This window comes from Python bivittatus, unplaced genomic scaffold (assembly GCF_059951505.1).
Source record: "Python bivittatus isolate LINGU-HERP-01145 unplaced genomic scaffold, Pbiv_v1 ctg000190_np1212, whole genome shotgun sequence".
Lineage (NCBI taxonomy): Eukaryota > Metazoa > Chordata > Lepidosauria > Squamata > Pythonidae > Python > Python bivittatus.
The window spans coordinates 16,301,167-16,326,208 of NW_028277042.1; positions in this window are offsets into that span (position 1 = coordinate 16,301,167).

The following is a 25,042-nucleotide window of genomic DNA, read 5'->3' on the forward strand; positions in this document are numbered from 1 at the left end:
AGACCATATGCTTCTATATCAATCCCTCTCTTGAACTGGAATCCAAAAAAGATAATAACCTCTAAAACCATCATGTGGTTCAAATCTGAACTCTGATATACAAGGTTTTTTTTTTTCTTTCGTTACAGTCAGCTGCACTTCTCAATAACATGCACCATATTTTTAGAGTTGGCTGATGCATTAGTGAGGATCTCATTTATCACCGTAGGAGCATCAGGAGTGACATAGAGAAAGACACTGGAACTCATCTGGTTTCTACAGGTGATCAGGAAGTTAGATAGGCGCATGATGTTGAACAAACAAACACATGGATTAAAAAGAATAAAGGACTCTGGGACTGTAATTTGATGCAGAGAGAGAGAGACAAAGATGGATGTTGGGACAATATATTGAAATAACCATGCTGCTTTAATGTTTCTTTGTAGTCTATAAATCAGGCCTTTCAAATAACTGTTGAGCATTTCCATGAGTCCATTCAGTAAGATCAGTAGGGAGGAAGAATGGAAGCTACAGTCCCATCATATTTATGGGACAAAATGCTTACCTCTGCTATGTAATGGAGGAGGGAAGTATTACTTTTGCATGCAATACTTCTCACTTATTTATTAGAAAAAGGAGGTCCACCAATTGAAGTCGACAAATCTATGATTAGTAGTAAATTCTGGGGAAATTACACCATCTTATCAAGAGTTATATCTATCTGGGAGTGGTGTTTTTGCTATAGTAGATTTATTAGTCTATGGGTCAGCTGTGGCTTAGTAAACAGGAAACAACTGACCTGAAAAATGTTAGGGTAAACTGGAGCCATAACCACTTTTATTTTTATCTCAAACATGTTATATACCACCTTTGGCAAAAATAATACGTACCCATTTTGAATCCCAGAGACCAAAATAGTACAGAAAAGCGAAAATATGCCTCGTATTTAAATAGATGTCATTAACTTTGATAGCATAAACTTTCTGAAAGTCCTTCTGTAACTCAGACCCCACAGCTGAAAATTTTACCTTCTTAATGGGTCAGGTCTATGGTTCTTATTACTGACTGGCAGGAGAGGTGAACTATATGAACTTCAAAAGCCTATTATTGTGTAACTCCAAAGAGACTAGTGAAAGGCATTAGTAAACAACCTCAAAGTATGCCAAGTTGGTATGGGAATAGATATTCCTTCAGGTAAACTATTTTGGGAACATAAACCACTATTAATTTTCTGTTTATAAGCCACTATAAATCTTGTGCTAGAAACATTAAATAAACTGTACAGGAGGTTGAAGGAGTGAATAGAACCTCTTTTTAATCTGATTTTTGTTTTGTTTTTGTTTTTTTAATTCCTGTAAAGTTTCCACTGAATTCCATCATTTAGGGTTAGACTCAACGCACAAACCAATGGCCTGTTTCTTCTGCAAAGCTTCAGCTGATGGCAAGAAATAAATCATTATTATGATTTATTTAAGCTCTGATTCTGTTTCAAGAAATAAAATCAATTAGGGCAAAGAATTTATAGTTCTATAAGCTTTGGAGAAGGACATTATTATGGGTGCAATAAATATAATATATGGTTCAAGTATAAGTTCAAAATTATCATGACTTAACCGTTTCCTTTCTGTAATTGAGGTGTACAGATTTGTTTGGTACAACAATATTTGTACAAATCAAGTCATCAAAAGGAGGGTGTCAGTCAGGACAGAAAAGGCCAACCAACTTTGAATTTCTCAGATACAGATGAGCATGGCCAGATGTTCTGCCATCTCATTGATTAAGCTTCATATAATTCCTTTTGCTGAGATATGGCAAGTAATCCCAGGAGTTACTACTGGTTTCCTCTGAGATCTTCATACCAATGAAATTATCATTATGACAGGTGGAAAAGGCTGGCTAGATGTTCAAAAATGTTTATAGGGCCACACAATTCAAGAAAGTGCAAAGATAACTTTCTGAAATCTCAGCTCAAATCATATTCCATGTTGCCATCACAATCTTGTAATCATATCATTCACAATACTTTAAATTGATTGAGGACTAGAAACCCTCAGAGAAATAAGATGGATTATTGGCCATTTCCTGATGTAGGATCCACACTTAGATCTTTGTAGGCAAACTTGGATCATTTGGTTGCTTATCCTTATAATCGATTGAATAACATATTGTGCATTGTCAGCCAAGACAGAAATCTCTAAATGTGGGAAAGATGCAGAATCATTCTTTATTTCTTTGTGTAATTAAAATATATGGAGACTTGCTGTCAAGGGAGCAAGAAAGTAGAAGTGTATGACTTACCACACTGAGGTTCTGATCACTTCATAATTTCAAGATTATGCTTTTTACGCAGGGTTCTCTTTTTATACTTTTTTTCTGTATCAAAAGTAGACTACTTTATTACTGTTTTTCAGTCCGTTCAAATCTCGGTTCTCCCTTCCTTTTGGTTATTAACACCTGAAATTATACTTTCAGAACAGTCTACTGACAGATGGTTCTGGAGTCATATTGTCATCTTTCACTTATTCACTTTGTCCCATAGAATGAACAGGAGTTAGCCTTCTATCCATATTATCCAACTTCTATATCTATACAGCCTCATTTTATGGGTGTGTAAGATGTTCCACCATTGAACATTCACACTTCAAATGAGAGTTCTGCAACCTTCAAACAGGACCATTCAAAGTGATCCCAGAGTGCTTCATCATCCAAATAGATGCAAGCATAATACATTTCAAGTGTACCAGAATGACCTGTTTCAAGGTCAAAATGGCCCATTCCAGAGTTTGAATGGTCCATTTCATAATTTATGTTGTTAATTGTCAAACACATCTGTAAGGTTGCAAAATCATGTATCATTGATCATATAGATATTTCATCTTCTACATAAATGGTTTTTTCATTATTTAAAATAAGAGAATGCTTTTCATTTATGAAATATCAGAGGCTGGCTACCCTCCCCCCCTACGCTGCTGTTAATCACAAATTCAATTTTAAATTGAAAGCAAGACACAGATTAATACTCCATTTGCATGTGCATCCAAAAAACTATTAATTAATTTTACCAACACTGAAGTGCTCTCTAAAATGTTTTTCAATTGTCTCCAAATAGGTTCTGAAATGGTGGGAAGTGGTACAGAACCTTTTTTCCCCCTAACATCCATTGTGTTGGTACTTGCACATCACGTCTTTCTTTTTTAACACTAGCCTTAAAACGTTCACAAACATTTTAATATACCAGCCTTAAAATGTTCACAAAGATCGCCTGAAGATCAAATGATTGGTGTCAGGACGCATCTCCTAAGAAGACAGAGGAGTTGTCTGGAGTTAATCAGAGTTAAGGACCCCAGAAAAATGAGACAAAGCCACAATTTTAGCTCAATATTCAATTGTTTGTGCTTTTGACCCAAATGCTGTTTTCATTTGTGAGTCAACTAATGGTTCAGTCCTTGTGCTTCAACATGAATGGGCTCTAAAGTATAACTTCCATGGAGTTTTTCACATAGTAATTTTGAATTACCTACACTTGGAGAGAGCTGTTTCTTGGACAGTCAGCTTCTGCTGATTGATTCAGATGACTACCTGTTAAAACTCTTCACTGAATTCACACATTGTGATTTAATCATTATGACTTAGTCAATACAACATGTGTAAGCCATGAGTTAGAATGAGTGAAGCTAGTTTTTGAGAGATCTTTTTAAAAGACGGATGTCCACGATTAGGGAGATGACTCTATGAGGATGGGCAAAATTCAACATAAAGAATTCTCTTGGATATTATAGCTGATCCTTAGCATCTACTCTAAGTTATAACTTGGGGGAAGACCCTGATCCTTAACATCTAGTCCAAATTATAACCTGGGGGATTTATTCTGAATACTGTTGTTAACTACGGGAAGATCCAAAACAAGATATTACGTCCACAACCTTCTTTTGTGGTTCTTTCCCATTAACTGGAATTCAGAGATATATTGTAGCTGATTCTTGAGATAGGATATAACCCTTTGGATCCTCTATTAATCTGACAAATCCCCTTTCATTAAATCTCAATTAGTGGACATCACCACACCTTGTTGTCTGTCATAATGAAAAGGAAAAACTTTCCAACAAGCAGCAAGAATGAACAGGGGTTCCAGTGGTTAGTACCCTAACCGCTATGCATTGTGGGTTTCCAAGCCATGTTTGTAACAGATCATTGGTTAATGTGCTTTCAAGCTGTGTTCTGCCTTCCCATCGGGGGGGGGGGGGGGCAAGTTGGACATTTTAATTATTAATTGCAGAAAAACAGATACATCGAGTCCAACCAAATGACCGGTTCTTTTGCTTGCAAGACTGTCCTATTATGCATATTTTCCCAGTTTGTGAATTTGTTCTAACCCCAACTCTGAAGAAAATGCTTTGACAACTCTGGGCTGCCCTGCAAATAACATTTGATGTAGCCCGTTCGATATGAATTAAACTGTTACGGCCTCTGCAGTTTATTGTTTACAAATTTCCCTTTAGATAGAGATTTATTGGACGTTTCAGTTCTGTGCTGACAGAGCAATATTAATGTTCTCAGAAGGGTGGTGTGAATAAACCAATCTCCCACCAGGCTTCAAGACTATCTTTAACTGTCATTCAGGGGAAAGTTGCTTTCATTCTCACCCTCCTCTGTGAATTGATCTTTTTTGTACTCTATTACCCATCCTACGATGATAGCAAGTGGTGTGCTCAGTTGGATGTCCAGAGCTACCAATGAAGAGGACTGTAACATGACTCTATGTGTTTTGCAATTGACACATGTCTATTTCTAGGGCATTCAGTGGGATTTTCTTACAGAGAAGCATGCATCCAATCACCTCCCATGTATTCTCTTGTCCAACTGACAAGACAGTTGGGCAGAAATACTCTTGCATTTTTTCCTACTAGTTGTCATTCAATTTCTTCCAAAGGAGACATCATTTTTAGATGCATTATCATGCACAGAAGGCTGTTCTAGCTCTTATTTAGTAACCAGGTGGCAAAAGATGTACGTGGGAATGTCCTACCTTTCATTGCATAATCATCTCTTCTACAACCTGTAGCCACCCTGGTGTTCCCCGTGGAAGATTTCAGCAAGCCATTTTCCCATGGGGCATTTACAGTAGCAGTGTTTTGTCATGACTTAAGGAGGTGTCACACCTTTGAGAAATGGTGGGAAGAAGAATGTCTCCACGCCCTGGAGATGCTCCGGAAAAATCATCCTCCACTTTCCCTGCCCACAAATTTCATGGAGAATTTCAAAAGACAGTTTGTGCTGAGATCTTATCGAAAAGGTGTCCTCCTGTAAGCCGGCAATTGGTTTAAAAGAGAACAATGCAATGTTTGAAGCGGGCAATTACATCAAAAGAAAGCCTTTCTCTTGCACATCAGCAGGAATGCCTTTGCAAACATATCTGCCCTTATACTCATGATTGTTGTTGTTGTTTAGTCGTTAAGTCATGTCCGACTCTTCGTGACCCCATGAACCATATCGCACCAAGCCTTCCTGTCCTTCACTGCCTCCCTGAGTTTGCTCAGTTTCATGCTCATTGCTTCAGGGATGCCATCTAACCATCTCATCCTCTGCCGTCCTCTTCTCCTTTGGCCTTCAATCTTTCCCAGCATCAGGGTCTTCTCCAAAGAGTCCTCTCTTCGCATTAGGTGACCAAAGTATCTGAGCTTGAGCTTCATTATCGATCCTTCCAATGAGCAATCAGGGTTGATTTCCTTTAAGATTGACTGGTTTGACCTCCTAGCAGTCCAGGGGACTCTCAAGAGTATTCTCCAGCACCACAGTTCAAAGGCATCAATTCTTCGGCGCTCCGCCTTCTTTATGGTCCAGCTCTCACAGCCATACATTACTACTGGAATACTCATGATACATTATCTTAAAAAATAAGAATACTCTATGCCCTTTGCCTGAGCTCATGTATCTAGAATTACACGACGAGAATGTAGGACCTAGGTGGAAAATATCCAAATGAGACTGATGGGATTATAGGCAAATAATCTTCCTCTAATTTGCTACCTTAATATGTGGCCCTGGAATTTTTTCTTCTTTTTTTACAAGAAGTTCTTTCAAGATATGACATTTTTAGCAGTCATTTGGGCATGTGCGTCTTCTACGAGTTGGGAATTGTTGAAGAGTTGAGTAAATTGAATTCTTCATTTGCCATTGGTTTCTTCAGAGCCAGCGGAAGACTTTTTGTTGCCTTATCTGAAAGCAAGACGGCATCATCTTCCATTCCATATGTAGGAACTATACCTGAAGGCAGTGAGCTTCCAACATTTTACAGAAGTTACCAAACTCTGTTCAGGTCTTTTAGCAAGGGTGGAGTGTGGAGGGGGCGGGGTAAAAATGAGAGAGAGAGACATGCAAGGAAGAATGGATCAAGCTTCCTTTGAATAGAGAGTACAACCGTAATTTATTTATTTATTTAATTTATTTATTTATTTAGTAGGCTTATCCCCGCCCATCTCCCCCCAATGGGGGACTCTGGGTGGTTTACATCAAATTAAAACAAATAAATACATAATTAAAATGTATAAAATTTATAAAAACGGAAAAGAAAGTAATGGATGAACATTAAAGATGTGCTATCTGTTGTGACATTGGCCAGATGAGCTTAGTTGTTGCCTGACTCTTCCCCTCCCGTAAATGTTTCTTGCAGTCATGTTATAATTTCTTTGGGAAATGGAATAAGAAAATCTGGCACCAGAATCTGCACATTATTGCCATCTTCCCTTCCCCTGTTCCTATTTCATTTGCAGCTGCCTCTTTGAATATGCTTAGAGTGCTTTGGGGAAGGAAGGAAGGAAGGAAGGAAGGAAGGAAGGAAGGAAGGAAGGAAGGAAGGAAGGAAGGAAGGAAGGAAGGAAGGAAGGGGTACCATCAATCACTAGAGTAGGCCCATAACTTGCAGCCACTTCCATAAATGATGTTGCATATATGTTGATAGTTTTTATTATTATATTTAGTTGCACAGTCAGCCAGATGTTTAGACTGGATTTGGCAATTTTATCCACCTGTCGGGTCCTTCCCAAGGACCTGAGATAGGCAAATGTTGTTGTTGGATGGTGTTAAAGGTATTGTATGATGATGATGATGATGATGGGTTGATGTCATTGATAATTCTGATTTATTATAAAGTACTGTATATTTTGCTCTAAGCCAGTTAAAGTCACATGACTGATGTGGCACAGAAGCATTTGTAATTAATTAATTAATTAATGCCGCCTCTTTTTCTTAAAAAAAAAATAATGCTTTAATGCTGTCATTTTTTTTGTAGAAAATTCCTCTAATGTGTCTGTGAGACATTTCAAATGAAGGGGCAGATGATTGGCAATAAGAACGTTTTTGTTTTTTTTCCCCATTCTTTGAGAGCTTTCAGAAGATGCTTCATAGATGAACTTCTTGGGGGGGTTTCTGCAGCTCAGTCCTGACAGGATTCATTACTCTCTCCTACTCATGAAAAGGAATTCTCTTTGTTCATGTTTAGCCCTCTCAAAGGCAGGCAGTTCTTAAGGCACATGTGGAATATACATTTTAAAAGAAGGATTATTATTTGAACTCCAGTAATTGTGCATCACAGTCTATGTTGGCCAGTTTATTTTTCATGATTCCAGCCCTACCCAAGGCCTTGGGAATCATAAAGGTACTGTCTGATTAGATATGAGGTAGCCAACAGTGCTGTTCCTTGTAGTTGGACTGTTGTAAGATGTTTCCAATTTAGGCAACCAAAAGTTAATCTGGTGTAGTGGTGAAGGCATCAGGCTAGAAACTGGGGGACCCTTAGGCATGAAGCTGGCTGGGTGACCTTGGGCCAGTCACTCTCTCTCAGCCCTAGGAAGGAGGCAATGGCAAACCGCTTCTGAAATCTTGCCAAGAAAGCTGCTGGGACTTGTCCAGGCAGTTGCCAGGAGTCAAGACTGATTTGAAGGAACAAATTTCCAATTTTCAATCCTTTCTAAGCTCTCTTGGTGTGGTACCTAGTACCCTAAAAACAATTGGTACCATTGAGGATTCTTATTTTTGTAATCTCTATTTGCAAATCTTGGTATGTTGTAACTTTTTCCAATTCCTGGCCTTCAGCGTTACACTTTCTTGGAAGGGCTACATCAATAAACCAAACGTGGCTCTTTTCATTGACAGTAATGCTTGGGTATTACATTCCAGGGTTCATCCCTCTGAATTTTAAAATCTGATAAGGTTTTTGCCCTGCCATTTTCAATGACTTTATCTTCGATTTCATGTTTCCAGTCATTCTTACTGGCTGTGAATCTACTCTTTTTACATAAATATCAGGGCAATATCTCAATCATGCCTTTTTTTTTGTAATGAGTTCATGCAATTTGGTGCATGCAATTATTGTATAATCAACTGTTTCATCCTTATCTTGGCACAATCAGCATTTACTCTCCAAACTAGTCTTCTCTATTTTTGCCTTGATGACATTTCTATGTGATGTTTGTTCTTGGCAGCCAAGAAAAAAAAAATCCTTTAATTTCCTTTTTTAAATGCACCATTCTTAAATTCTGACACATTCTGGTGTTATCTGTTTTCCTTTAGTATTTTTCCTTTAGTATTCAAAAAAATACCCATGGAGGACTTTAGTTTCCCTTCCTCCTCCTCCTCCTTTTTCTGATGATGATTTTCCACATGGTAGACAGCAACATTGTCTTCTCCTCATACGTCCCTCTCCTTGTAGCCTTATATCATAAAGATGTCAGCTGTTACATTAACATTCTTTAAAGAGCTTTAAGTTGTACTTACTGAATGCAACCTAAGCCATATCCATAAAGGGCTGACATTGATCCTGGGCTGTATAAAACATGATACAGACAGGGACTAAATAAATTATCTGTATTCTGCTTCCAAAGCATCTCTATTTATCACAGCAGTAATGATAAGGATCTGATTTAAAATGAACCCTGGCGAGGTCAAATCCCCGCGTAAACCGTAATATGATCAGAGAGGCAGTGCTGATAACCTGAAACAATATGAAGAAACCCTGTCAGATAAATAAAACAAACTGGTTGTCCATTAAAATGGCGGGTGGGGGGTAACCATTCCAAACAAGGTCAGAGAAATTCTTCTTCAAGCGGTAGAAGCGTGGGTCACACGTAAAACCCAAATTGCATTTTCAAATGGGGCCAGCACATACTGTATGTATGCACGTGTTTTGAAATCTGAAAGGAGTAGTAATGATAATAGTAACTTTATGTATTTCATGCCCATAGCTAAGATAACAAGTTTATGAGGCAAAACAGCATGACTTGCAATATAATAGATGCAACGTAAAATACAATGTATGGTAAAAGTCCATTCTTTCTCAGTATAGCAACATAAGAGCAAGCCATAGGTACAGAAGCTAAAATCTAATTGGCGTGATAAGTTAAACTAGATACTATATAATATATATGCCAATAGAAAGGAAAAATCAACTGAATGTCCAGTTTCACCTTTTTCCAATCTCCACTAACTTCTCTGAAATCATAAAGCATGAGACAATGATATTATTAGATTACTAATAATGTCATATTAATAGGTTATTTGGACTATTCACAGCAGTGAGGCACCAAATAACAGCATTTTGGTCCCTTTTTGTGATTTATTAACTTAAAGATGGAATACGTGAGGAGACAGGTAGAAGCAAGAGCAAAATGATGAAGTTCAGGATTCAGAAGCGGCAGATGATTCCAGAGAGGGTCTTTCTCACCTTTTTCTTACTTTGGGTAGAGAAGAACAATCAATCCAACAGACAAGGCCTTACTGATTCATAAGACCGTAGGGTGAAGGTTTATGATCTCAGGATCTTGGGAGAGTTCAAGCAAGGAGTTGGTTTTGTTCACTGCAGAAAGGTACACAATGTCTCCATCAAGGCAATCTCTTGTGGTGGTGGTGGTGGTGGTGGTGGTGATATCCATGCAGCATTCTTGGCAAAAATACCGAACTGGTTTCACTGAGGCTAAGAAGAAGATTTGGTTGACTGAAAAGCAGGTTTTAAAAAATAGCTGATGGCAAAAGGCCAGGCAAGCAAAATGGGACTTGAGCCAGGTCAGTGTGTCCCTGAAAACAGTTGTTTTAGTATGTCTGAAGATAGAGCCGGCCTACCTAAGCTGGGGAGACAAAAAGACTTCTGTTTCATGTCTCAGTTCTGTAGCTTGGTATGTAATGGAAACATCTGTTTTAGAGATGTGTTTGGCCATTTCATAGATTTTATATACCTTCTCTTCTTTCTTTTACACTGGACAAACTGAAGGACCACCTAAGGAAGAACACTTGCCACCAAACTGGCATCAGTAGGGTGGGGTGAGGTCAGTAAAATCAAGATCTCAGGTATGACTACATTTTACCTGTGCATCATGTGACACAAAAAAGGCAGGGCTTTGATCATGTGACCTTCATCTTGACTTTCTGTGTTCCCACCACCACCACCACGGTGGTCCCCAGGAACCTATACTTTCTCAGCCTCAGCCTTTCAGCTCAAAATAATATCAGAATAGTATTGACTAAAGATTTTTAGAAAATTATCCATTGTCCATAATGATTTATAATCCCTTGTCCCCAGGGGGAAAAACTGTGTCACAGAAAAAGTGAGCAGCCCCAACTATCTTCAGAACTTCTGAGATCCAAAATGTCTCATGGTTTCTACGCCAGCACCTTCTTTAACAAGGCCAGCACCTTCACCACAACACCAAACTGGCTCTCCCATTAAGAAGTTAAAGTTCCATAAGACCTAAGTCAATTATAGTCAAGCTTAGCTATGAAGCAAGCAAGCCATGGTAGAATATCCATCATGATTTGAAATGAAATTATAATCCATGGGCATTACAGATTGTAGCAAACAGCTTGAACTCTTCCATACAGTCTTCTTCTGGGAGATTTTTTAAAACCCAGAAACTGTATAGTGTAGTTGTTAAGGCACTGGAATTAGGACTGGGGTGATCCAGATTCAACTCATCCTCAGCTATGGAAGCTCACTGGATGACTTTGAGCTGGTCACAGCTTCTCAGCCCAACCTACCTTACAGGGTTGTTATTGTGGAGATGAAATGAAAGGATCTCTCCATGTAAATCACTTTGAGATCTCTACATAAGTCAATTTGAAATTTATCTAACAAGTAGATGAGTGAAAACATCAGTGCAGAGACCCAACACTGGTAATGCTCAGTGTTTTACTGGGAGCTTCTTGGATGCAGATAAGCTTTTCCAACAACTGATGATCTCCTTCCTCAATAGTAAAGGGAGGAAGACATGGCTCGCTGGTGGCACTAATGTATTAAAAATGATAGCCGCCACCGTGCACCTATCTACACATCTATCTTTTCTAAGTAGTTAGCCTGGGAGAGATTCCCATTCATCATTAGGTCACTTTAGAAAAATAAGTCAACAAGAGATAAATTCCCATCTAGCCATTTAATTGAATTAGCCAACAGAAGCAAGCAAATGCTATTCGTGTGGCATCAACAGGGTGGGGTTGTGACTTTAAGGTGCAGTGTTTTGTGTACTGCATAGGTCCAGTGCATAGAAATGAATATGTGGCGACAGAGTAGAGGGAGATCATAACCACAATGGAGGCAAACTTTGGTTAAGGACTGTATCCTTCTAGAACATTCCTCATAGAGTTGGAAAGGCAGTAGTGGGCAAGGGTTCACCAACAGCGGATACAGCCAAGCCTCTAAATAAATACATAAAGTTTGAAAAATGGAGCCTTGGGTTGCTTAATCCTTCCTTGTTCTCCTACCAAGTTGGTTGGAACCCAAGTCATGGAATGGTTCCCCAACACAGGGGTGTCTGCAAGGTAGGGTCAAAGAAGTCAAGACAGTGGTTGTGATGGTGTAACCAAACCTCTGCCTGTTTTTTATGTGTGTTGCGTAATTGACACACATTAAAAAAAAGCTTTGATTGCACCATCATGGCCATCAACTTGATCACATCCTGGAGCCACCTGTGCCTCACCATACCAGAAAAGTTTATTTGATACTTACTTTGTTATTCTTTTGGGGCACTAGGCAAGATTTTTTGCCTTTCCTAGATTCTACCACCAATCTATCTATTATCTGTATCTATCTACCAGCCAGCCAACCAGCCAGCCATCCATCTCTCTCTCTCTCTCTCTCTCCCTTTCTTTCTCATCTGTTTTTCTGTATCTCCTGCTACTTCTTAAAATCGATTGCATTTTCATTATCGTACTATTTAATTTATTTTATGATGTATTTTTTCATGTCAACCATGCTGGGATTTTTTTAAAGCAAAATTAATGATAGACCGCAACAGCTAAATCCATGTTTAAGAAAGCAAAGCCAAACCAACTGGAATCAATATAGTTCCCTAGAGCGGTTAAAGACACTGAATGTAATCCTCTCAGTGACCTTTACAACATACCTGCAAGGTAGGTTAATATTATTACGCACACCTTTGCAGATAGAAACCAGAATCCAAGAATGGTTCACCCCATGGGCCATCTCAAAAGTTCAAGGTGGAGAAATTATATGAACAGACATTGGGGTTCATGATTCAGCCATTAAGTCAATTCAATAAAAAACTACCAACTAAGATTTGAAACACTAGAGCAGCTAGAGTTGCTAACGTTTTCATTCTCCCTTGTCTTGATCTGAAGATATTAACATTCAAAAGTGTACAACAAATAGTTATCTGTGGGGGAGGAAGATCCTCCAAACAGCTGGTAATCTCATGATTGAGAAAGCCTGCTTTAAAAATCCACTTAAAGCAACAGGGACAGCAAAAAAGTCACGAGATGGTCACTTCTGTATTTCGGCCTGTGTATATTTGATTCTCTTCCCTTCCCCCTTCTCATCCCTTTCTTCTTTTATTGCCGATCTCCTGTGCTAAAACTTATAGTCCTGTTTAGATGGTTGGATGACACAAAGTCAAAGGAAGACAACCCTTGTTTATTAGCCATGAATATCCTTCCTGTAATTAACCTCCTTTTCTTGGGCACTTCTATTTGCTCATCAGCGCTCTCATAAACAGAAGTTCCATTTCGGTTATTGTGAAGGGAGATGAGTCACTGGAGGAGAGCGCTTATCTCCCGCCAGAATTTAACCATCTTTTGTCTGAGATATTAGTCACTAGTACCTACAAGATGAAAAGAAGGAGAAAGATTTGGGTCTCTTCCCCTCCAAATCCCCCTCCCCTTTTCGCCTGTCCTTTTCAAGCATTCTGGGTGCTAGGGAACAGAATCAAAGTGGCGAAAAAGCAAAAACATACAGATTCTCTCTCCTCCTCTCCCCCTCCAATTTCCATTAGAAATACCATGTATGATCACTGAATCATAACCAAGAATTCTGAGCTCAGATCAGCATATGGGGAGGTCTGAACAGCTGAATAAGCAGCCAGTGGTTTGCCGGGCATCAAGAGACAATGGGAAAAGATTTGTTTTTCACATTTTTCGAGTATTCAAAGCGGACTGAGTTACAAGACCTTCTTTTATCTAGAACTTTCATGGAAGGGGGAAGCCAGTGCAAGAGGTGGAAGTGAGGGGGGACAAGTTAACATTGGATAAATACAAGCAACTGGACAGTTCCAGAAGAAGAGATTTCCTGGAGGCAGAAATGTACCATTTACTAAAGAAATATGTTGCTGAAATAAAACTGTAGGAAGTCAAATCATAGACAGCACAACTGGATGATTACAGGAATGAAGTGAGATCGTTCTTCATAGAGTTGGAAAGGAACTTGGAAATTCTGTATTGCAAGTCACTACTCAGTGAGGTATCAAGTCAGTGATGAGTCTTGAAAAGCTCAGGAAGGTCAAACTTGGTTTAGTACCATCAGGAGATCCTAGAGATGACAATGCTATATTGTACCCAAGGACACTAAATAACCATGTCCAAAAAGTGAACAGAAGTCAAACTCAATTAAAAAAGATGTTAGTTTTACTCAGTGTGGGAATCTTAGCAGGTATGGCATCCTGGAGAGACAACAATTTTGTCCCTGTTTAAATATTTTCATGTTTGTCTTCCTGGAAATTCTCCTCACTGGTGTTAATCTTACTCTCTGTAGCAATGGCAAGCAAAACAGCTTCATCCTCCAGATATTTGAAGACAGACATTACCCCTCTTCTGCACTCTAATAATCACCATCATCACCATCATTATATAGTTCATCATGTAATATCTCCATCTGTAAGCCTGGTGAAATACACTAAAAGTGGGTTGAGAAATGAACTTGATATGATCTATGCTGAGCATAGGCCAAATCTTTGGTGTCCTTCTGTACCTACCAAGGTCCATAAATCCCAATGAGGGGACCTACTAATGATTCCTGGTTCAGTTCCTCTTCCTTAGAGTTGCCACCCATGTGCATACTTTCATCCTCCATGCATGGAAGCAGTGACCAAAGCATGATCTGATTCACAATCACAACCCAAAGTATGGAATTTGCTGCTGTGCTGATCTTAATGGTGTGTGTGTGTGTGTGTGTGTGTGTGTGTGTGTACAAGTCTATGCATTTTCTTGGCAAGTTTTTTGGAAGTGGTTTCTATTTCCTTTTTCCTAGGTCTGAGAGAGAGTGACTGGCTCAAAGCAACCCAGCTGACTTTGTGTCTAATGGAGGACTAGAATTCATGGTCTCCCAGTTTCTAGCCTGGTGCCTTAACCACTTCACCAAGCTGGCTCTCAGTCATAATGATTGCATATATTCTTTTGAATCATGTACCTGGAATATCAGCAGCTGCTGGTGAGTGTCAGGGAGACATGGAATCATCCCTGTACCATTTCTGAACTTCATTGATCCACTGGTTGGCCAGGCATCATGAATGCTGACCTAGATGGGCCATTAACCTAATCCAGAAAGATTCTTCTTATGAGCGTATTTACTAAAGCCCCAATTTCTTAAGCGAATCTAAGTGACGGTTCAATGATATTTTACCCAAATCCTCCATAATCCCTCTCTTTTTAAAGTTTACAATTTACTCCTGAGTCAATGACAGGAGTAAACTATAAAAAATCTTGGGAGTTCTTCTCTTTTGGAAGGAGCCTGGTTTATTTGTTCTCTCCCAGGGGGACTGGTAAATGAATCTTGGAGCTCTGCCACTTTAGTTTCTCAATATAGAGCTTCATATTTATAGAAGCTAAAGATGGATAGCATACTGACACATTAAAGAAACATAGGCAAGACAACTCAGGATTGGAAAGAAACCACAATTATAAGCCTGTAACCAACTTTCTGGTCAGTACTAAGAGAAACTCCACAGGGCTTCTAGTATCTGCATACTGAGCCAAAGATTTGGGTGACTTAGCCCCAAGACAAAGTTCATCTAACACCCAGCTCTTAATGTCATGACACGGAAAGAATAAAAACCAGGTAATGTGTTGGTGTGGAAATTAGGAACATTAGCCCTAAATCACAACTACTCAGGAATAAAACTCAAACATGGATTTAGGTATTCTGGTTTCCCCGCCAAACGTCTCTCTTAGGGGGGGGTTGTGAGACTGAGATAGGCTGTAATACCTCAGAGCTCTTTGGGGTCAGAAATAAACAGCTCAGAGCTCAGCACTAGACCTACCATTAGGCAGAGTGAAACAGTTGACTCAGATGGTAAATGCTGGAGTGTGATGTGAGGAATTCCTCTAAGTATTCTCCCCAAGTCACTTACCCTGGTTGAATACACTTGGGTGGCCAAGGATTAATGTCTCTGTTGGAAGAAAATGCAACTACTGATATAGTTAGATGTTGTACATGGAATGAAGGAGGAGAGAAGGGGTAGGCTATCCTTCAGCAGAGGCAGCAAAATAGGACATCTTGGAAGGCTGCAACTCTCCATTATGCCATGCTTGGAGTTCAGTATGAGATGCAACGTGCACAAGAGTTTCTCTACATTTGTAGTAGGAGTTTAAGTAGAATTCCCTAGGCTTCAAGGCGAACCTCTCAGATAGGGCCACTTAATGATGAGCAAGTCCAGAGGCTAAGCAGCCCAAGCTGTGACAATTGGGGATGCTGGGTGGGGTGAAGGGGAGCTAAGACGCTTCTTCTTTGACCCTGCAGGAGTAGCAGGACTAGAACCCCAGGAGGATCTCCTTTCATCTCATTCACCCAAAGGAAGGTTTCTCCTCTTACTTGACCTCTTGCACTCAGAAGATACATACCCACAGACGGCTACCTGAAAGTCTTCTCCCCTTAGGCATAGCGTAAATAACAGTACAGCATTTTCTCATCTCTTTGTTGTCCTCTAGCGATTGTCAATTTTTTTCCAGCCCAGATGTGTCATGGCTATTCCCTCTCTTTGTGTCCCTTCACAAGCAGGAAGGAGGCTGTTTCTCTTGCCTTCCCTCCATTTATGCCACTATTGATGCCCCTGGCATGAATGAAGTCTCGAATTGCATCACTGAGTATGACTTTTCAGTCATCTAAACGTTTTAGTTGTTTAGACCAGGAAGTTGCAGAAGGCAGAAAAGAAAATTCAGTAGGTCTTTGTGTGTTTTCCTGAAAACACACCTGGTCCAACTTTTTTTTTTTTTTTTTTTTAATCCAGAGCCTTATAGAAGAGAGCTTTTTTATTTCTATTTATGAGACAAAATGCACCAGCCAGGAAAAAGTCTGTATGCACACAATGTGCTCACTGGAGCTACTGGAGTAGAAACTTAATGCTGAAAATTGAAACAGGGCAATTGTGCTTAATTAAAAAAAACAAACCCTCACTGGCTGTTTCTTTAGTGTTTCAGTTTTTATGAGTTTGGGTTGCTAGCCTGACATCCAACCTTCCTCTTTTTCTCATCTGGGCTGTGGACCAGCAATGGTGGAGTTAAGAAGAGTACATGAACAAAATAATCATGAGCTTGTATACTTGGAAGTCAAATCTCCCATTTTTCAGCAGTCCTGACCTCCTAGTTAGATACCTCTGTTGTTCCACTAGTGACACTCAACTCTTTAAGTTAAAAGTCTTTCAGAAGAATAACATTTAGTTGTGGGAGATCTCATCCCATCTTCCTTCAGCCTTTTGTTTCTGGGGTTGACTTAATTACAGCCCAACAGACCCTCATTATGTCAACAAGTTGTGAAGTCTTCCTTGTTCGAGTCTCCCCTAGTGCCATCTTTCTTCCTTGGGAGTGTTTGGGGAGATGTCACCCTGAAGGTTTGCCCTTTTTTTTTTTTTTTTGAGGTTTTTTTCCCCCCACATTGAGAAAACAAAATGCAGCTGTTGCAAAGTTGCATAAAAGAGCAAACGGGTTGCTCTCTGTTAGGTCATGATTTGCGGGTATGGGGGATTTGACACGGTGAAGGGTGTGAAGCTGGCAGGGGAGGATTCCCCTGTTCTCTCCCCCTCTCCTGCCCCCCAACTTGGTTCCCCAGCTGTATTTCTAATCTACAGAATACATCTTTCTCAAAAAGTCAAGCTGGGATCCTCCCAGCCCCCGCCACCAAGTCACTTTCTTAACCTTCTGCCTTATGTATGGCTCAGTGGTTAGCTTAGAAATGCCTGGGCACAAAGGGAGGAGCTGACAGTAACGGCTGTTTATAAGCCTCATTCATCACCTTTAGTGGACACCTCCAGTTTTGTCCAGCTGAAAAGGTATAAGATAAATAAATAAATAAAACGGCACCGCTTTGGTGCAGAGGTGCCTCGGTAAATATCTTAACTATTTATGAGATGGGCAAAATAACAAAAGCCTCATCTGTGGGTCATTTACCCTGGAGACCTCAAACACATTCTGGAGGACAAAACACATTCTAGCGGCCATTGGCCACCACAATAAAAAACTTTTCACAACTTTCCTCTTGAAGAAAATATGAACACCTTCTTTATTGCAAGGGGGCAGCTGGTGGTCCATAAGTTATCTTCTTGCACTTCTGTAGATGCGTTTTGATTACTCGGCTTGAATCTGAGAGGGAGAGAGAAAGAGATTCCACTATTTTTAAAACAAAGTCATTCAGATGGTAAAAGTCCTTTTTCAGAGATGGGGAGAAAGCTGATGATTAAAAAAATAAGAATAACTCTGGTGTTTAGATTAACACTTTTTTGTAATTTATTTATTTTTCACACCCACATTTTATCTGGATTTGTTCAAGGTTTGTTTTGAGTCAGGCTTAGATAAATTTCAACTGTTACTACCATCCTGCACCAAAACATATCCCAGATGTCTCCTCCCTCTTCCTTTCTCTGCCCTGGATTTGGTTTCAACATCACCTCATCAAGCTGGAACCATAGTATGCTAGTTAATAAGACAGTGCTTTTACTATGAAACTAGCCTGTTTGTGCAAGAGATGCCAACATGTATCTTCCTTTGGACCTGAAGCAGATTTTTGCACAACCCACTAAGTTAACTCTGCCCCATCAGCTAAACAGACTGAGCCACCAAGGCAGATAGTCAAGTTCAGAGATGTTTTCAGGCTTTGTTTCAAGTTCCAGATCCTTAAAAACCCTAGGTTTATTGGCGCACATTTTGCTTTGATTTAATAAAAAGTGCCACGATCTAGAATTATGGGGGGAGGGGAATCCCAAATCCCTCATTTATAAAATCATCCTAATCAATATCTATATTCATCCAAAGAGAGAGAATTCTTTTTTGTTTTGTTTTAAGGCAACTTAGTTCAAGACTTATGTAAGTGCAAAACTAGCATTTAGAATTGATCATGGAGGCATATTATTAACTGTGAATGCTAAAAGAGACACTGGGTATATTTTCTTCAGCTTTAATTTGCCCAGCAATGTATAGAATAAGAAAAACACATTGATCAAAATCTAAAACATTCAAATGAGTAGGCTATCCAAAGGCCCAATCAAATGATTATGTGTCATCCAGTCAGTGTCACTCGTAGCAACCATTTTTTCTCCATCTGTCCCCAACCTGGTCCTTCAAGTCTTCCAATGGTGCACCCATTGCTGCTGTGAGTCCATCCAACTTGCAGCTGGTCCTCCTCCTCTCTTTCCTTCCACCTTTTCCAGCATTATAGACTTCTCAGGAGACCTAGGCCTTCACACTGTGCGTCTGAAGTAGGATAATTGGTGCCTCGAGTGAGAACTCTGGGTTGATTCATTTGCTCATTATTTTGGCTGTCCAAGGTATTCTCAGGAGTCTTCCCCAACACCAAAAGTTCAGAAGCATCAGCATTCTGTCCTGCTGCTTCTTCTACAGTCCAACTTTCACTTCCATAGAGTGCCACAAGGAAAACCACTGCCTGCATGTTTCTGAACTTTGTAGCTACAGATACGTTGCAATAAATGGCCACCTGTTAATGGCCTGAGAAAACTGAAATGTTTCATGTTGGTATTGAAAAGGAAGTAAAGAAGATCCCAAGGCAATCTCCCTGAAGAAGTTGTTTCCTAAATGCTACAATTAAACAAAGTCTGTTCTGCAAGCCACCACCACCATCATCATGGAATCGAGTCTTCTGCAAGTTGAGCTGTACTCCTAATGACTACCTAGTTATGTCCATGTTGTTTTCTTGGCAATACTAGGGAAAAATACGGTTTTTCTACTATTTTAGGAGGATATATGTATGCATGTATGCATTATTAATGTATTGAAATTGCTTCCTTCTGATTTTTTTTTTTTTAACTGCCTAATCCAAGCTTAGAGTCCTAAGATTTCCTAGTGGTCTCCTGCTTAACTGTTTCAAGATCACCTAAGGTCAGCTAGGTGCTGCCACCTGCTGGGTTCATATTGGTATACCCATTTCTGTAACTTCTATAGGGAGCAAGGTGAGAGAGAAGGAGGTGGATAACATGTGGGATTCAGCTGACTTACTCTGGAATCTGGCATATCACCTCTCCTTTGCAGAGGGAAATGGATATCTTTTGGGGCTGAGAAATTATTTATTCATATGCCTGGATATAGTTTTGGAGTTATGCCCCCAGCTCCCCCAGCTCTCTCTTATTCTCAAATGCATGGGGACACGCACACACTTAAAACAGATGAGTCTTCCAAAAATATTTTCCATGGCAAAGAGTTTATTTTTATTTATGTTCTGTTTGCTTGTTTATTTATACAATTTATATAGCCGCCCATCTCACCAGCAAGCGACTCTGGGCAGAGGACAAGGCTAAAACGATCAATACCTTAAAAGATATAAAAACCAAACTAAAACAAAAAAAACAACAGAGGAAGAGATGTTAAAAATAATGGAGCCACCTCACTAGCTCACCCATCCCCTGGGGTCCCCAGGCCTGCTGGCATAACCAGGTCTTGCGGGAGCTCCAGAAGCTCAACTGTGACAAGACCAACTTCACTTCAGGGGGGAGAAGATTCCACAGCGTGGGTACCACAGCAGAAAAAGCCCACCAGCTAGGGCCTGCCTAGGCTTTTTAAAGGCTAATACCTTTATTATCACAGAAATGGATTTCATTCCAGTTCGTTGAAATGTTAACCTGGCTTTTGGGTCTTGCTACCTCTCTGTCCCTCTTCACACAACAAAATGCAAACCCATAGAAACTGTTTGCACTTTCCACTGACGCATAAAACCTCTCCCTTCTACATATAATTGAGACCAGTAGAATTTGCTTTCACTTCATTCTCCTTGCCATGCTAGACCTTGCCACGTGCACTTCATGCACACGATTGCCATGTTAGAAGCACTCATCTTAACCTTGTCTGTCCTCTAAAACATTGCCTGTAAAAGATGGGCTGCATCCTGGGTGGAACATCACACCTTGAAATAAGTTCAGACTGGCAGTACCACTGTCCAAGGGATGTGTAGTTTACATTACACAGCTCTTCACCAAAGTGACAAATGGTTGGTGACCGAAAAACAAATATTCTCTTCTCTCTGTCATTTTGATGGCCCTCCAATGTGGTCCATTGGTCACAACGAAAGAATATGAATAGATGGATAATGTTTGGTCCTGATTCTGCTGGGCTGATTGTGAAATATGGCACATTCTTACAGCTGATTTTGCACCTTCATAAACAAATGGAAACAGCAGTCCTCGGAAGTCGAGATGAAAAGTAAACCCAGCCAAGAGGATCTCTTGGTGGCATCAAAGGAAGAGAAACACCAAAGTGTTCTTTGACAGAACAAGACAATCTGGACTTCACCTTTGATCATTAGAAGATGCTTTCCAGCAACAAAAATGGATTTGACAAGTTCACTGCAAGCAGAGAGAGAATTATGGCACCATTCAAATGTGATTTCCACTAAAACTTACTTTTTTAGGTATTCTATTTCTTAAGATCAGTGTTAAAGTGTGGTCCTAGGATCCCTGGGGTTCCCCCAAGACCCTCCCAGGAGTCCATGAAATCAAAATAATTTGCCAGCCTATGCTGAAAAAGAATATAATATTAAAATCCCATCAAACAATTGTGAGAAGTGATAGCAGCAGTGAATGCATCCATTTTAATATTTAATACAGTAAATATTGATAAATATAACCCATACAAAGAAAAGCTCTTTTGGGGTCCTCCATAATTTTTAAAAGTGAAAAGGAGTCCTGAGCGAAAAAAAAGTTTAAGAAACACTGCTTTAGACAATAGGAAAACATCAGGAACAGAGAAAAAAATGCTCTTGAGATATTGTGGGATTCCAGTTCCCAACAGCCCTACTCAGGAAGATGGGTGTCATTATCCAACACTGTATGGAAGATCATGGTTTCCCAAACCTTGAAATATACCATGCCATGTTAGATAGCCTGCTGATATTTCTTTTGGCATAAGTAGGACTTATATGGATTACCCTGCTCTTTTATTGTAGGTCCCAGGATCTGGTATGAGTTTCTGAGCCAGGATTTTGATTTCTGTGAATTCCATGGCGAAACAATGCCATCTACAATACTTCAAGTGACACACAGGTTGCAATTTAGCAATCAAACAGAAGTTGCCATTCTTGGGAAGCTGCCAGCTTCAGTGCATCAAAATGCTTATTTTCATACGGTACTATTCTTAGAGAAAACGCACGCATACATGTAGGTCACTGTGAGTAAATACATTTAAGGGCTTAAAAAAGCCACTGGTTAATCTGGAAGCAGAATGTGATGAACAACGGGCGACACACAAAAACGATGTAGGCAGCCGTACTGAATTATTTATTATCCTACCTTTCCCCATTTTTCCCCATTGAGAAGTACACAGTTCCTTCTAACTTTCCATGTTATTTTTGCAACCATCCTTATGGGAACATTAGGTGAGAGGAAGAGACTGGCCCAAACTACTAAATAAGCGTAAATGTGGACGTTATTTTATTTATTGATGTATTTATTATTTAGAACATTATTACATTATTTTGTAGTTTTAACTTTTGAGTGTTAATTTTAACCTTTTGTTGTTTTTAACTGGTACGCTTTCTCTAAGATGTTATGGTTTTTCACTGGTAACGCCGCCTAGAGTCCCTTGTACAGTGAGATGGGTGGCATATATAAATTTGAAAATAAATAAATAAACAAACAAACACAGGTCTATATAGTCAAATCTTGCATGAAACACAGAACACATAATCCAATCAATGTTGGGCCAGTTATTAGTTTCACATTTTTGTTTGCGGGTGGTGGTGGTGGTGGTGTCAAGTTCTTTGCATTCCCATCCATGAAAAGAAAAAATGAAAATGTTGGTATGCCCTTATAAACAATATGAATGGAGTGAAATCCTTACCCACCTGCACCTGTCAAACTCATTAGGTATTCCTAGCATGGAGGCAACTGGTTGAATTACAAGCAAGATTGACTATATAGAAAACCAATCTCAGATTTTGAAGATCTGAGCACTAGGACAGTCTAAGGATTTTATTAGTCTTTGGAAAACATGTCTACCACATTCTTATCCATTTCTAGGACTGTCTGGATACCACTAATTTAAACTGTGTTCCTAAAATATATGGTTCTCTAGGTACGTTGGACTTTCTAGGGAGCTACCAATTACCTAGATGGTATGGCCTCTGGCCATGCTGAGTGGGTGATTACGCAAAGTGAAATCCAACACTTTTCAGGTGGTTTCAGACTGGGAAAAGTTGCTTTAGACAGAAGTGCTCTGCAAATACTCATTGTTTCCTAGGCCTTTAGGTCACTAAGATGGTATCTACTTCCTGCCGAGTTTTTCAGCACCATGGCCCAAAAGTTATCTGGAGCTCTACTTACTTGTTCCAAGTTGTTGAAGCTCTTGCCTTTACTTAAAACCTATTCAGAGATATAATATGGAGCTAAAACACACATGCCCACATGTTAAAAAATAATATTGCTCACAAAATGAGCAGTATTCCAACAGGTGAAAAGAATTCAACTTCAAGGCTGTTACTTTCAGGCCAAAAGAGAGAGAGAGAGACCACTAACCCCAAACCAAATACATTGTCCTAGAGCAAAAGAACATTAGGAATATCAGAAAGAGGATAGGCCAACAAGTAACTTATGGATGTAAAGCCCAACAATTAACCTTCACTCTAAGGCACCCCCCTTTTCTCCCAGCCATTCATTTTAAGGATCTTTACAATTCACACCCTGTGTTTCTCCTCCCACATCACTTCACCTCCACCTTTCAGAACAGCACACATGGAAGCCTCCTGTATCAGAAGCAGCTATGTCTGGCAAAGACTAGGAAATTCACTGTGAGAAAGCTGAAAGAAGAGAAGAGCTGACCTAGGACATCAAGAAGTTCCCTGAGTTAACTTGGTAAGAACAACCTACTTTGAAGAGCATCAGCATCACCATCATCACATTGCTATTATCAAAAGGTAGAGCTGAAATGAACAGGCAAAGAATTTCAGTCTGTAACCTTGACTCAGCTGAGTGAATTCCAGCCGTGAAAATAGATTTGGGGAGGGCAACACATTTTCTAATTTCCCCCAGAATATTAAATCCTTACATTGGAAAAAATGAGTATGAAGATGGTTGATAGTGACTTTCTTCTTCCAAAGAACTCAGAGCAGGTCACCTTTTGAAGTTAACCTTTGTGGCACATCCCTGTCCTGGTCCAACATTCTTGTCCAGGGACCCTCAGCCATTTTTGGCTTGTGGGCAATTTTGGAATGCCACAGTGAACCAGGGGGTGGACTCAGTGGCCCTTTCCAATAATAGGGTTGTACGATTAGAACATGGAGGCAAAAAACAGTGGTTAGATCAGCAGAATGCACCTATGTATAGAAATGTTCTCCCTTAGTTGATTGCCACAGCTGGATCAAGGTTCATGGAAGAAGGTGCCCACCCAAACAATCTTGTTCAAGGGTACTTAATTCCATCCTTTTCTAAACTTTCCTGTCGTTTTCAGTTGAATTATATGGTTAAGCGGTTCAGGAATGTCTTTGGTTGACTGATCCTATTAGGTCAAAGCCAATGTCCGGTTTGCTAGTGATTTCAGTAGGAACCAGGGATGACCTTCCTTTTGAAAATGCCGAAACTGACTATTTTGTCAGGGCAACTACAGGGAAGTGTTTTCATTTCCTTCACTTGGTCTCTCTTGAAAGATAACTAGACATTCAGGTAACTACTTAAGTGGAACTCTTGGTGTCAGGTTACCAACTTTTCTCTCTGTTTAATATCCCCAGGGCAAAGAGCAACTGTTAATGACACACTTACCGGAAAGAAGGTTAAGTCTGTTGACACTTCAACACTTACTTTATCCTGATTCAATATACTAAAGCCAGTTAAAATTTTGCAGTTGTAAAGACTGCAGTGTAATCAAGTTGAATTGATTAAGGATCTGCTTGAAAAAGAACAAATTGTTTAATGCACACAGACCCTCAAAGCTTAATAAACACCTAGATATTTCCAACAATATTCCTATTTTGAGACATAGCAGTCCATAATTCTTTCCCTAGTTCAAGCCTTGGCTTTAGAATCCACGAAACTCACTAGAATTTCTATCATATGGTATTTTTTAATGTTATAAAAGAGGAATTTTTTAAAGTACAAGGATGATAATCATAAGAACTGTTTTAAATCCCCCCCCCCCGCCCAATAAATGGAAATGTCACAATGACATGGCTGGAAGAAAAACTTGGATTTAACCTGCATCAACAGAAGCACTTCCCAAATCATAGATATAAAGAAGAGTTCTGCTTTATTCTGCATTGATCAGACCCCGCCTCAAAGATTATGTCAATTTGTGGGCATTACTTTTTAAGAAGATGATTGATCAATAAAGCAAGTGAGCAGAAACGAACACCTATCTAAGACCTCAAATT